The 11,747-nt window shown below is 32.5% G+C and overlaps 2 long non-coding RNA genes across 6 annotated transcripts; both read left to right on the top strand.

Moving 5' to 3' along the window:
• Positions 1-1,625: 1,625 nt before the first annotated feature.
• Positions 1,626-4,597, top strand: LOC141723375 (uncharacterized). Of its 2 annotated transcripts, XR_012576259.1 has the most exons (5): positions 1,626-1,915; positions 2,129-2,200; positions 2,673-2,733; positions 4,051-4,123; positions 4,446-4,597. It is a non-coding gene; the product is annotated as an uncharacterized LOC141723375 (long non-coding RNA). The 2 variants fall into 2 exon arrangements; XR_012576258.1 differs by lacking the exon at positions 1,626-1,915 and having other exon boundaries at positions 2,079-2,200.
• Positions 4,598-7,927: 3,330 nt separating this feature from the next.
• On the top strand, positions 7,928-11,575 carry LOC141659338 (uncharacterized). Of its 4 annotated transcripts, none has more exons than XR_012549720.1 (8): positions 7,928-8,166; positions 8,742-8,859; positions 8,942-9,188; positions 9,510-9,554; positions 10,439-10,519; positions 10,639-10,930; positions 11,030-11,086; positions 11,224-11,575. It is a non-coding gene; the product is annotated as an uncharacterized LOC141659338 (long non-coding RNA). The 4 variants fall into 4 exon arrangements; XR_012549721.1 differs by having other exon boundaries at positions 10,425-10,519; XR_012549719.1 differs by having other exon boundaries at positions 7,929-8,166; positions 8,942-9,067; positions 10,425-10,519.
• Positions 11,576-11,747: the final 172 nt, after the last annotated feature.

Below are 11,747 nucleotides of genomic sequence, written 5' to 3'. Positions count from 1 at the left end.
AAAATGGTTTATATTGTTGTGAAAAGAGTTGATGGTGATATTGCGAAGCTTAAAGCTCGTGAACCCTGATTTTAATCTGTTGATCATATAATTGATTCCATATAATGAAAATATTGTCGCTTTCCTTTCTGAAAGATCTGTTCTGATCCTTTAATGATTTGTGATGAATGTCGGCTTTCATCCTGCTTTGAACCTTATTCCTTGAAAGCCCCACATTTTTTTTCCTTCATAACCCTTTTCTTAACCCGAAAGATAGAAATCTGCCACCTAGATCAGATAAAGTAGAATGCCCAGAGATTGGTAAAGTATAATGTGGATTTTATATCGTAGAACTGCTTTATAGTTACTTGCTGAGTTTTATACTCATATATTTTGTTTTAATCTAACCATGGCAGTTAAGCAAGAAGATGGTCAGGCTTAGGCGCACTGCTCGTAAGAGCGTACCTGGTGGTCCCTATCGCGTTGAGGGCTTCTGGTTTCCAGAGCAGGTAGTGGTGTTTTTGAGTGAACAAGCGCTTAGCTAGAGAGTTGTAAAGATACAATGGGTTATCTGTCGGTTCCAAGCTGGAATCGATTATGTTTATTTGATATTATTTTGGGGTTGTAAGTTATATTTTATGATTGGTAGTTGTAATCTTGTCTCATACTTTATCCTGTTTGATCCTGTTAGTAATTAATCGGGGTTTATGCTTATTTAATTATTAGATTAAAGGTGTGTGGGTCCTCATTTCCTAACCCCGAGGATGAAGGCGTCACAACATAAATATTTGTCTTGTGTGATTGTCGTTTATTTTCTTGTTCTTATTTATTCACTTTGGGTTTTGCTTTCATTGTTGTACAATCAATAATTGTAGATCTGTTTATTATAGGAGGAGATAATTTTGATAATAAGAAAAGTGTGTATCGGAGTAGAGAAAGAGAAAGGAATATTTAATTTTTGTAGGGTAAAGAGTGTTAAGTGCATCATAAAGTGAAAATAATTATTTTCCATATTTTGTACATTAATTTTTTTATTCTCTCTACAATTATAAAACCTAAAAAAAGAGGGCCCTTGCAAGTTTGAGCCAAAGCCCTTCGTCACTACTATCCTAATGACCAGACTTGCTTATAAATTTTAAAGTTTATTTCTACAGTTTGGTTTTCCTTACTTCTATCTCATTTTATCATAAATTGTGATGCTTTATTTGATAATTCCTAAATTCTTTAACAATATGATGATAAGTTACATAGTGATTTAACATATAAATATTAACAATTTTCCAATATTAAGAACATAAATTCTACTTACATAGAGTGAAAATATAAATTCCTTTTAAGCTAATACTTATATTCAATCTAATTAGCGAATACACTCTTAAAATATAATATTGTAAAATCTAAATAGATTGCTAAAGTTAATTAATCTAATATGATACCCACATAAAAATATATTAATTCCGACCCGATTGGTTCCTTTAACCATAACCGAGTTTAACCTTGATTAATTAATAGCCGTCAGATATACATAAGATGAACCAATCTGATCTGTTGATATAGGATGATACTTACATATATATATATATATCATGTATTCATTTTAGGGTTTTATACCCCCTTACCGCCGCTCTCTCTCGTTCATATATCTTAACAAACCCTCTCTTTCTTTGGCTTAATCTCTTGATTTCTCCTGCAACTATTTATAAAATTAACTAGTTTACACATCCAAGAGACTGGTTAAATAGTTGTTTATGTGTATTTATGTCAAATCGCGAGATATGTAATCACTTCCCTTTTCCATTCAAACAATCAAGTTTGCAAAACTGGTCTCTGGAAGTTTATCATATTTTATGAATATTTTCAATCCCCTCCATATACGAAATCTCATTTTCCATTCTTTACATTATCTCTCGGTACACATCCGACCATCTCCTTCTTGGTATGTATCTCAAAATTTTACAATCTCTTTAAATCGATATATGTGTTGAAGTATTAATTACGTACAAATGTAAGTCTTTCTTCATCAGTTGATTACATCCTACATTGCACAACACTATACCAACAAGAATCTCAAAACATTATGTCACCATGTTATGTTCTATTTTATTTATATGTGATTTAATATTTTTTACTGGTTTGCGAATTTTTACAGATTTTCAATATTCCGCGACACCGATATTTTCATGAAAATTGAATTGCATCATGACTTTGCTCAAGTTCGAAGGTAAGCTATATTTAAATTTCTTAATTTGGACGATAAATGTATAGTGAATTTTTCATTGCCTCGGTTAGGTATGATTGAATTTTTTTTTTGAATTTATATTTTTATCAAACCGAAAAGGATTTAGTTCAGATTTATTTTGCTCTTAAATAAAAAATGAATCCATATTCGAACTTAGTCGAAAATCTGAATATTTATTTATATATAGCATATTGTTTCTTTTGTTCGATTTCTAATTCATTTTCAAATATCCATCAATCGTGTCTTGTGTCTTAATGACATCAATTTTGGATATTGGTGTAACGAGATTTGGATCAACCTTACGTATTTACTGAACATGATCTTTACCCATTTTGATATGAGTTTTCTACGCAAAATACACATATTAAATATATAGTATTCCATCATGATTTGAAATCTTTATTGCTCAAGTGACCAATACGTATTTACTTATATGTTTATGAATTATTTACAGTAAACAATGAAGTAAATGCTCCAGAAAAGATGGATGTCTCTGCACCATGGTTTACCTATCGGTAATACTCTTTCATATATTTTTCATTTATTCCAAAATTTTCAACACCACACTTTAGATATTTTTATTATGTTGCTCTTATATGTACTCTTACATGTACCCTCGAATGTACATGCTACCAATCCTATGCCAATATTGAAATTGAATTATTACAAATAATGTTGGCTATAAACGTGTATATGGTGAACAGCCCAACTTGATAATGACATGGTTTATTATGAACTTAAACTCGAACATAAGAATGTGTGAGCTAACAAGCTCGGGCCGAGCTATTAGCATTGGTGGCTTGAGCTCAGCACAAGATCATTAGACTTGAACTTGGCTAGTTAAATCTAAAAAAATTGACATATATCCTGATTATTAATATTTTAAGTTTAAAATTATACTCAAATATGTAATCCATGAATCTTTTGAAAATAATAAATTCAAATTTAAGCTTTTTCAGTTGTGTTGAAACCGATAATTATAGTGGTCCTGGTGGGCGGGTTTGAACTTTTTTTCCAATAATAAATGTTATTTTTCACGAGCTGTTCGTTAATGGCACGAGTATGTCATGGCTTGTTTTTATTTGATGAAAGATCGTGTGTGGCTCGATTATTTTAAGAACTTGAGGTTGATACATATTTTTGCGATAGCTCATCTTGGCTTGTTAAGAATAATATTAAGCTAAGGAACAATTACAAATTAATTAAGAATATGCTTTATTTTCATTTTTATTGACGATAGATAATTGATCAATGCAATCCTTTCATTATGTTTTCTAATGGTGAAAAATACTCCAATAGACAAGCCACTGAATTAGATAATTACTTTAGGGAGAGAAGAAGAAAGTGAGAAAGATGACGGTTGGGCGGATCATTGTAACGAGAAAAGGAATGATGTTAGTTATATATACACAATTATTCTATATTTTTTTGACAATATAGAAGAATACGAAGATAGAAGAATTTTAGAATTGTTTGTAGTTTATCCTGATTAAAGGATCAACTAAAAAGGTACTGTTTCACTTAATTAACAAGGATCTTTTAGAAGGGCTCTTACAATACTATATATACAGAAGCATTTGCACCGATGCCAAAAAAAGTTGATTCATCAGATAGATCAACTGATAGACGGAGTTTAATAATACATCAGTTCTTTGCTACTCGATAATTAATAAATTTATACTCCATCAATCTTACACCATACTACATGACTTCTAGTGACCTCAGAAAAATGACTACACAGAGTAGGCAACTATATACATCTTTAAAAAATTCAAATGATTAACGTATGCTTCTCACCTTTTTCTGTTGCTCCTTATTTCCGTCCTTCACAGAATTCCTCAAGATCTTATGGCATAAAACTGTCGGAGCCAACCCGAAGACCTAGATTGCTTGGTGGTCTGGAAGGTAACTTTTCTTCTATGAACATTGGCTTAAAGAGAAAAATGAAAATGATCATAGAAGAAGATTCAAGCGATGAAGATGACGAGTACTACCAGTGTGATCTTCGTGGATCTGCCGGCTTAAACAGGACACCCTGAACCATTCAGTATAACTCCCTCATAAAATTTTTAGGTTTTCAATTTACTATGACAACATGCTCCAATTTTTGGTTGAGATTTATAGTGTTGTTAGTATTTGACTGGTATTTAATTTGTAGTGTTATCTAATGTATTTTAGGCTTTACTATATTCTCTAGTTGACTCATATATTTTACCCGAATTTGCAGAGGGAACTTGGAAATGGCAGGCAGTCCAGAGAGAATGCCGAAATCTAGTGAGCACAAGATAGAAAGAATTCTGAGGTTCCCATGTTGCAAATTCTAGGAAATTTATGGGATCATTTTATGGTGTGTCACAAGTGAAATACTAGAGACAAAGATACTGAAAATATTAGTGGTTCTTTTTTATCTACATATGTCATCTGAATTTGTCTTTATAGATTCAGAATTTGATGAGACGATTATGAAATACTTGTGCTTTATATATGAGCTTCTACAACTGATCGATCAGATTTCAAATTTAATTAGATAGTATTTATAAGGTTGATAGAGCTCCGTACTAAGAAGATGACTACAAGATACATGTTCTTTTTATATCAAAAATAAGTTGCAGTACAAAACATTGCTGCTTTATAAGAACTAATTTCAGAATATTAGTCTATGACTACCATCAAGCCCATTGATTCCTACCACTTCCAAGTTCACTCTGCAAATTCTTCGTAATAGTTTAACCTTCAGGTCTTCAGGTTGTAACTTGTACATATGTCAACTTTTTTTCAACAATTTGATTTTCTTTACTTATATTTCATTTTATCGAAAGTTGTGATGATTGCTAATGCCTATATTGATCAAATTACAGAGTTATTAAATATAGAAAATATTACCAGTTTTCCAATATTAACTATATAACTTCTACTTACATATGAACCAATTTCTTATTGAAAAATGCATTTCAATATACATGTATGTAATTATCATGTTGATTAATGGTTAATATCAATAAGCAAAGCAAACTCCCTTGGTAGAGAACGATGCTATAATGGTTTAGCCCCACATGATATAATGTATTTAAGCAATTCTACTGTTAAAAGTTTTCTATTAACGTTTTTTAACCAATATGACACCATTGATTTTATTCTTATGATAGTTTAAAAAAAGGTTATGCCAAAAATCATTTATAAACAAAAAAATTACATGAAATATTTTCACAACAACATAAAAAATAATAGTTTTAAAATTTTAATGTTAAAATGATTTTTAAATTGAACCCTAAATATAAGTTATAAATTATATGTACTATTTTTGTTGAATAACAAAACTTGTATACACAACACACACGTGTGTAATTTGAAACGATAAAGAGTAAAACTGATATATTTATTTCTTGCTGATAGAAAACTGACAGCATACACGCAGAATTTAAAAAAAATAGCTAAAAACTGCTTCCTACAAACTAGCAACTCTCACCTAAAAAAATCTCCCACACTCTAACTACTCCATAAATCTCCAACAATTACTGACTCATTCTAATACTACAACGTGGCTAACAGATGCCCATTTATTAAAACAAATCACAACTTAAAATAAATAAATAATAAGTTTAGATTAAATCCAACAAAACACCCCTTAATCTAAACTTATGCAACCAGCTTCTTCATGCCAAGAAAGTCACGCATTCTCTCAAACTTGACAACTGCAAGCGCCTTTGTCAGAATGTCTGCCTTCTGCTCACTAGTGTGTACATGCTTGAGTTTGATCTCTCCTTTCTCAATGCATTCCCGGATAAAATGGTACCGAATATCTATATATTTACTACGACCATGGAAAAATTGAATCTTAGCCAAATCTATAGCAGACCTGTTGTCCAGATAGATTATTACATGGCCTGGTTTCACATCAACAATCTGACTGTGTTAGATATATTTGAGATGTCATGTCTAATCTGATTTGTGTTTAGTTTTTAGAACTTAACAACAGGACATATCAGGACTTACTGAAATCAGAAGTTACCGAAGTCAGAACTTAATATCAGAACTTAAGGTGTTAGAAGATATATATCAGAACTTAAGTGCGGGAAGACTTCTGATAAGGAATGCGGCTGATTTACAAGAGAAGATCTGGACTAAGACAAAAGAAGATATGCATGAAGAGTTAGAGGACTAGAAGACTTGTAAAAGATATCTAATTGATATATTTTAGGAGACAGAATTATATTCCATATCAATTAGAAGATATCTTGTAACTGTGTACTATATAAAAACACAGACTTAGGGTTTACACTATATGTGTTATCATTATCGAGAAACATTATTCATTGTAACCTAGCAGCTCTTAGTGATATTGTTCATCACTGAGAGAGAACAACAGTTCTATTATAACAGAGTTTATTTGAATATACTTGATCTTTGTTACATAATTGTGTTGAAATCGATTTGATTGTATAAGCACTATATTCAACCCCCTTCTATAGTGTTGTGTGACCTCACAAGTGGTATCAGAGCTTTTCTGTTAACCCACATACAGTAAAGATCCAAACAATCATGTCTGAAGAAACACAAACCCCAACTAAGCCCACCAAAACTCAAGAAACTCAGAACACTCAAACCCACAGTCGATATGAGACAATTAGGGTTCCCATACTGAGACCTTCTGAGTATCCCATATGGAAAGTGAAGATGGCTATGTTTCTGGAAGTTACAGATCCAGAATACCTTGACAAAATTAATGAAGGACCATATAAGCCTACCAAGCTCTCTGTTGCAGTTGCTGATCAACCAGCAAAGATGATTCCAAAGGAGAAAAGTGAGTACATAGCTGAAGACATCTCATCTATTGCTAAGGATGCAAGGGTAAGGCATTTGCTGCATAGTGCAATTGATAATGTCATGTCAAACAGGGTAATTGGATGCAAGACTGCAAAGGAGATATGGGATGCTTTGGAGACAAGATGCCAGGGAACTGATGCAATAAAAAAGAACAGGAGGACTATACTCACTCAAGAGTATGAGCACTTTGACTCAAAAGCTGATGAGTCATTAACTGATTTATATGACAGGTTTGTCAAACTCTTGAATGATCTGTCACTGGTGGACAAGGAATATGATCTTGAAGATTCAAATCTAAAATTCTTTTTAACTCTTCCTGAAAATTGGGATTTGAAGTCTACTACCATAAGAGACAACTATGACCTTACTGAAACTACTCTTGATGAAATTTATGGTATGCTCAAGACTTATGAACTTGAGATGGATCAAAGGAGTAAGAGGCATGGAAGAAAGTCAGTGACAGTTGCTCTTAAAGTTGAGGAGGAATCTTCTAAAGTTGCTGTCTCAAAGAAGGACAAAGGAAAGGTTCTCATCATAAAGTCTGATTCAAAGTCATCATATTCTGATGATGATGATTTAGAAACTGAAAATTTCACTACACCATATTTGACCTGTAGCAACACTTTTTTCGATGTTACAAGCAAAAATATTGCCTTAAATGACTAAATATAGATATAAGGCAATACTTTTTTTTGGTATTATAGTTGATGTCATCTGGTGTTACCTTAGATAAGAAAAAGTCTCTATTATAACACGAATTTATGGTGTTACACTCGATGTTTCAAAAAATGTTACTAAAATTGATTTTTTAGGTGGTAATTTTCAAAATTCCTGGCCCAGTACACTTGATGTTTCGTTTATTTAGCCTAACTAAAAATCCAAAAGAAAATAAAAAAAAACCTCAGAACATACAAAACTCTCAAACTACTGTCATGCCTAGCCCATCTTCAATAAATCAGTTTTCACATCTTCAACACAAGAATCGGGTCATCACTCCGAGTTTCTTACTATCTGATTAGGGTCTTTGCTACTGTTCCATCCCTCAACATCAATCGACTTTCAATTGAGGATTTCAATAATTAGGGTTTTTTCAAATGGGGCTTTCAGCAAAAATTATTCTATAGGTATGCCTCTTCTTGCATAGATTTGTATTTATATTTGAAAGAAAAAAATAACGATAACCAATTTGTAAATTAGAATTCGTTGTTTGTTATTTTTAGATCTGTTGTTAAATTGTTTGCGATTGATGATTTGTTTGTTTTGAAATTGTTTTATAACAACTTCTCAAACTTGAAACCATGGTAATTTGTTCAACTGATATGAGGTCTCTTGTGTTTTAGTGATTATATTACTAGAATTTTAATGTTTCGGAGTAGAGAAGATTTTTTCCAATCCTATCGATACATAAGCTCGGTGAAAATAGGGTTTTTGAATATGTTTGTTATGTTTTTTCTTATCCTGAATTTTGTTTTACGTATTTATTATTGATCAGTGTAAAATTATCATGTATATTTTTCAATTGCTGATATATTTCTATATCGCTTTTTGACCTTATTGAGGGAATCAAGAGAATGGATTAACAGCAGATGAAAGAAATTGTCGAGTTTTGAGAAACTCGACAATTGTATATAATTGACCTTATTGTTCTCAAAACTGCATTACATCCAAAATTGTATATAATTGACCAATTATTTCACAGGAAATCGATGACTTTCTTGCAATGAATCAAAGTGCAGCTAAAGATGAACACCATCTCCTCGAGGGAGAATGGAACATGATATGGAGTTCTAATGAGTGGTTGATACTACGTCTGGAAGGTCTAAGTTGCTTCTACTATTACTTTTCACCCTCTTTAGCACTAATTATATTTTTGGCTTATAGATTGATTTATTACCGTAGGGGTCCTATTATATCATAGAGGATTATATTACTTCTCCACAAGGATAGACAAAGGTCTTTTGTCATGGATTACAAATGCGTTGATTCTGACGGACCATATCATCCATGGCAGATTGGCCTACAAAGGTATTTCTGATCTTGTTTTTTTTGTTTCATTTTTTTTAAATTATAGGAGGACTTTGAGAATTTCTGGTCTGAATGTCCTTAGGAAGATGATCTTAAGTACGCTAAGACTGTTTGCAATCAGGTTTCTTTTTTTCTATTATTTTCTTTACCTTTATACTAATTTGTACTAATTACCTTTGTACCGCTATGGATAACTGCTTCAAATTGTGAATAAAATGAACACTTTGATTAGGGTATAGGGCAACGCTTATTTTTTCCCCAAATGATTCTGATTGAAGTTTTTTTATTGTAGCACTGTATTGTACAAGTGGGAAGTTATAGATTCGACTGCATATGGAAATGATTTTATTTCTTTTTAAGTAGTCCACGTGTATTGTTTTATCATTTGTGCAAGGCAGGGGAGCGAACATTTTTACTGATTGTGAATTAACATTCTTTTCAGGTTGTTTTTCATATAATGTGAAAAATTGGAAGTTGTAGCTTTCAGGTACAAGATATTTCCATCTTGAAGAGTTATAACAGTAACAAATTAGACTAATAAATTATATCCTCTTATTTTGATGAGTTGGTGGTTGAATAATTACAAGATTCGCGTAGAGGCTCAGTTGATAGAGAGTTTAACAAAAATCTTAGAGGGTTTTTTATGCACGATGTTTTATTACTGCATCATTTGATTTATGTTTACCTTAATAAATACCTTTTGCTCAGAACTGGACTCAGTCGGATATTACATCCAAAAATATGTTTTCCTGTGTCATTTCTCATTTTACTTGGCGAGTCGGATGAGATTGCATCAGCTGCTGCTGTCTTCATCTTTGGCCTCATTCCTCAAATATTCGCATATGCGATAAACTTTCCTATCCAAAAATTTCTACAAGCTCAGAGCATTATGAAACCAAGTGCATATATATATCAGACTAGTCCATCAAGAAAAATTAGTTTCTTTTCTTTCTTGAAAGTTCTATCAATTCATTGGTTTATGGGATTATTAAGTATGTCAAAGATTACTCACTACAAGAATACAGTGGGACTGTGGAAGCATCAACAATGTATCAGTGCACAAACAACTACAGAGTTGACAGTCATTAACATAGAGCACTATCAAAGGGAACAGTAGACAGACTCATTAGGCTCAATCACCTGATGCAATCACTTGAGTCAAAGATCTTGCCACAACTCTTGTATTTACAGATGCCCTTATATCATCTCATTCCTTGGTCTTCTAAGATTTTGTTTTCAGTTGTGGCATCTTAATTTATGACAAACTTTTATAGTGTATGTAAAAATGACGGGGAGTGGACAAAATAGATACTTGTTCACAGCTGGAAGAGTTCAAACACCAAGCTTTGATCTACAGTTGCATGGTTTCAGGTGCTCCAGTTCCAACTGATTTACTTTCTGATCACAAAAGAAAGCTAGACTTCTCATCAACCCTCTGTCTTCACAAACAAGGTAATCCCTATAATTATAATATACTCCTTTATCTACAAGAAATTTATAATTTGTCAGAATCAAACCACTTTGAGGGTAAAAATAATCGCTAAAGTAAAGTAAATCCATGGATTTTGCAGGTAGATGGGGATGTTATCATAACAGGTTTAACGAAAAGAAGAGCTGGAAGTAGGGAGGTGCAAAAGAACAGATAGGAAGAAGTGGAGGTGCTCAAGGGAAGCTCACAGGGAATCCAAATACTGCGAGAGTCACATGCACGGAGGCCGAAATAGTTCACGAAAGCCGGTGGTTAATGCCACTAATACTACCTCACCAATCATTAAAATCCGCTCAAACTTTGTTCATGATCAGCCATCCAAACAAACTAGTAACCTGGTTTCCCAGACTCACAAATTAATGTTGGTTGCAAGGGTACCTCTTAGCTTCTTTTCTTATAGCCAAACGGGATTTTTATATTCACTCTAATAAATAATGTAATTATCTGAGATGTTTGAATGGTGACAATTGCAGCACTACAATCAATGGATGGGCTTTTACAATCTCATGTAGTTTTAATGCAGCAGCAAGGTAAAGTTCGGCAGTTAAATTGTCTTTACAGATCGATCTTGATTACGAATTTGTTTCAATTTTTACCTTGTTTTGCTGATGCACTTGATTTCTCAGGCTCCCTGCAATACTAATTTTGTTTAAATATTTGTTTATAGGGGCTGTTAGGTTGTTGAAGTATTGGAGTATAGGGGTAGAGGTCGTGTTCTTTTACTGGAGAGTAGATGAATTTTGTGATGCTGCGAAGGGGATTTTGGTTGCTGTTGGGCCATATGGGCCAGGGATGTCTTTGGGCTCTCTTTTTTAGAGACGTTGGGCTGGTGTTTGTTTTTAGATTGCTAGCTAGTGGGCTTTTTGGTTAAGTCTTTTAGCTTTGCCTTTCTTATTTTAAGTTAGGTTTGATTTTTGATGTAATTTATTTTTCTTTTTTTCTATTTTCTCTTTGTTTTTCTTAGAGCCTGTTCTAAGAGAAATTTTAAGAAGTGACTCCTGCAAATTCTCTCTTTTATATATTTTACGAGGCTTAGACCAAAAAAAAAATACCAGATTGTTAAAAAAGATACCAGATTGTTAAAAAAGAATGTTACAATAAGATATAAAAATGTTACCAAAAAATTAAATTGAGTGTTACAATAGCTAATATAGTGTTGCAAAAGAGTCTATTCCAACACATATTTAGGTG

Source organism: Apium graveolens, chromosome 5 (assembly GCF_009905375.1).
Source record: "Apium graveolens cultivar Ventura chromosome 5, ASM990537v1, whole genome shotgun sequence".
Classification (NCBI taxonomy): domain Eukaryota; kingdom Viridiplantae; phylum Streptophyta; class Magnoliopsida; order Apiales; family Apiaceae; genus Apium; species Apium graveolens.
Note: the sequence above shows the minus strand (reverse complement) of the source record. Positions and strands in the feature narration are given on the sequence as shown.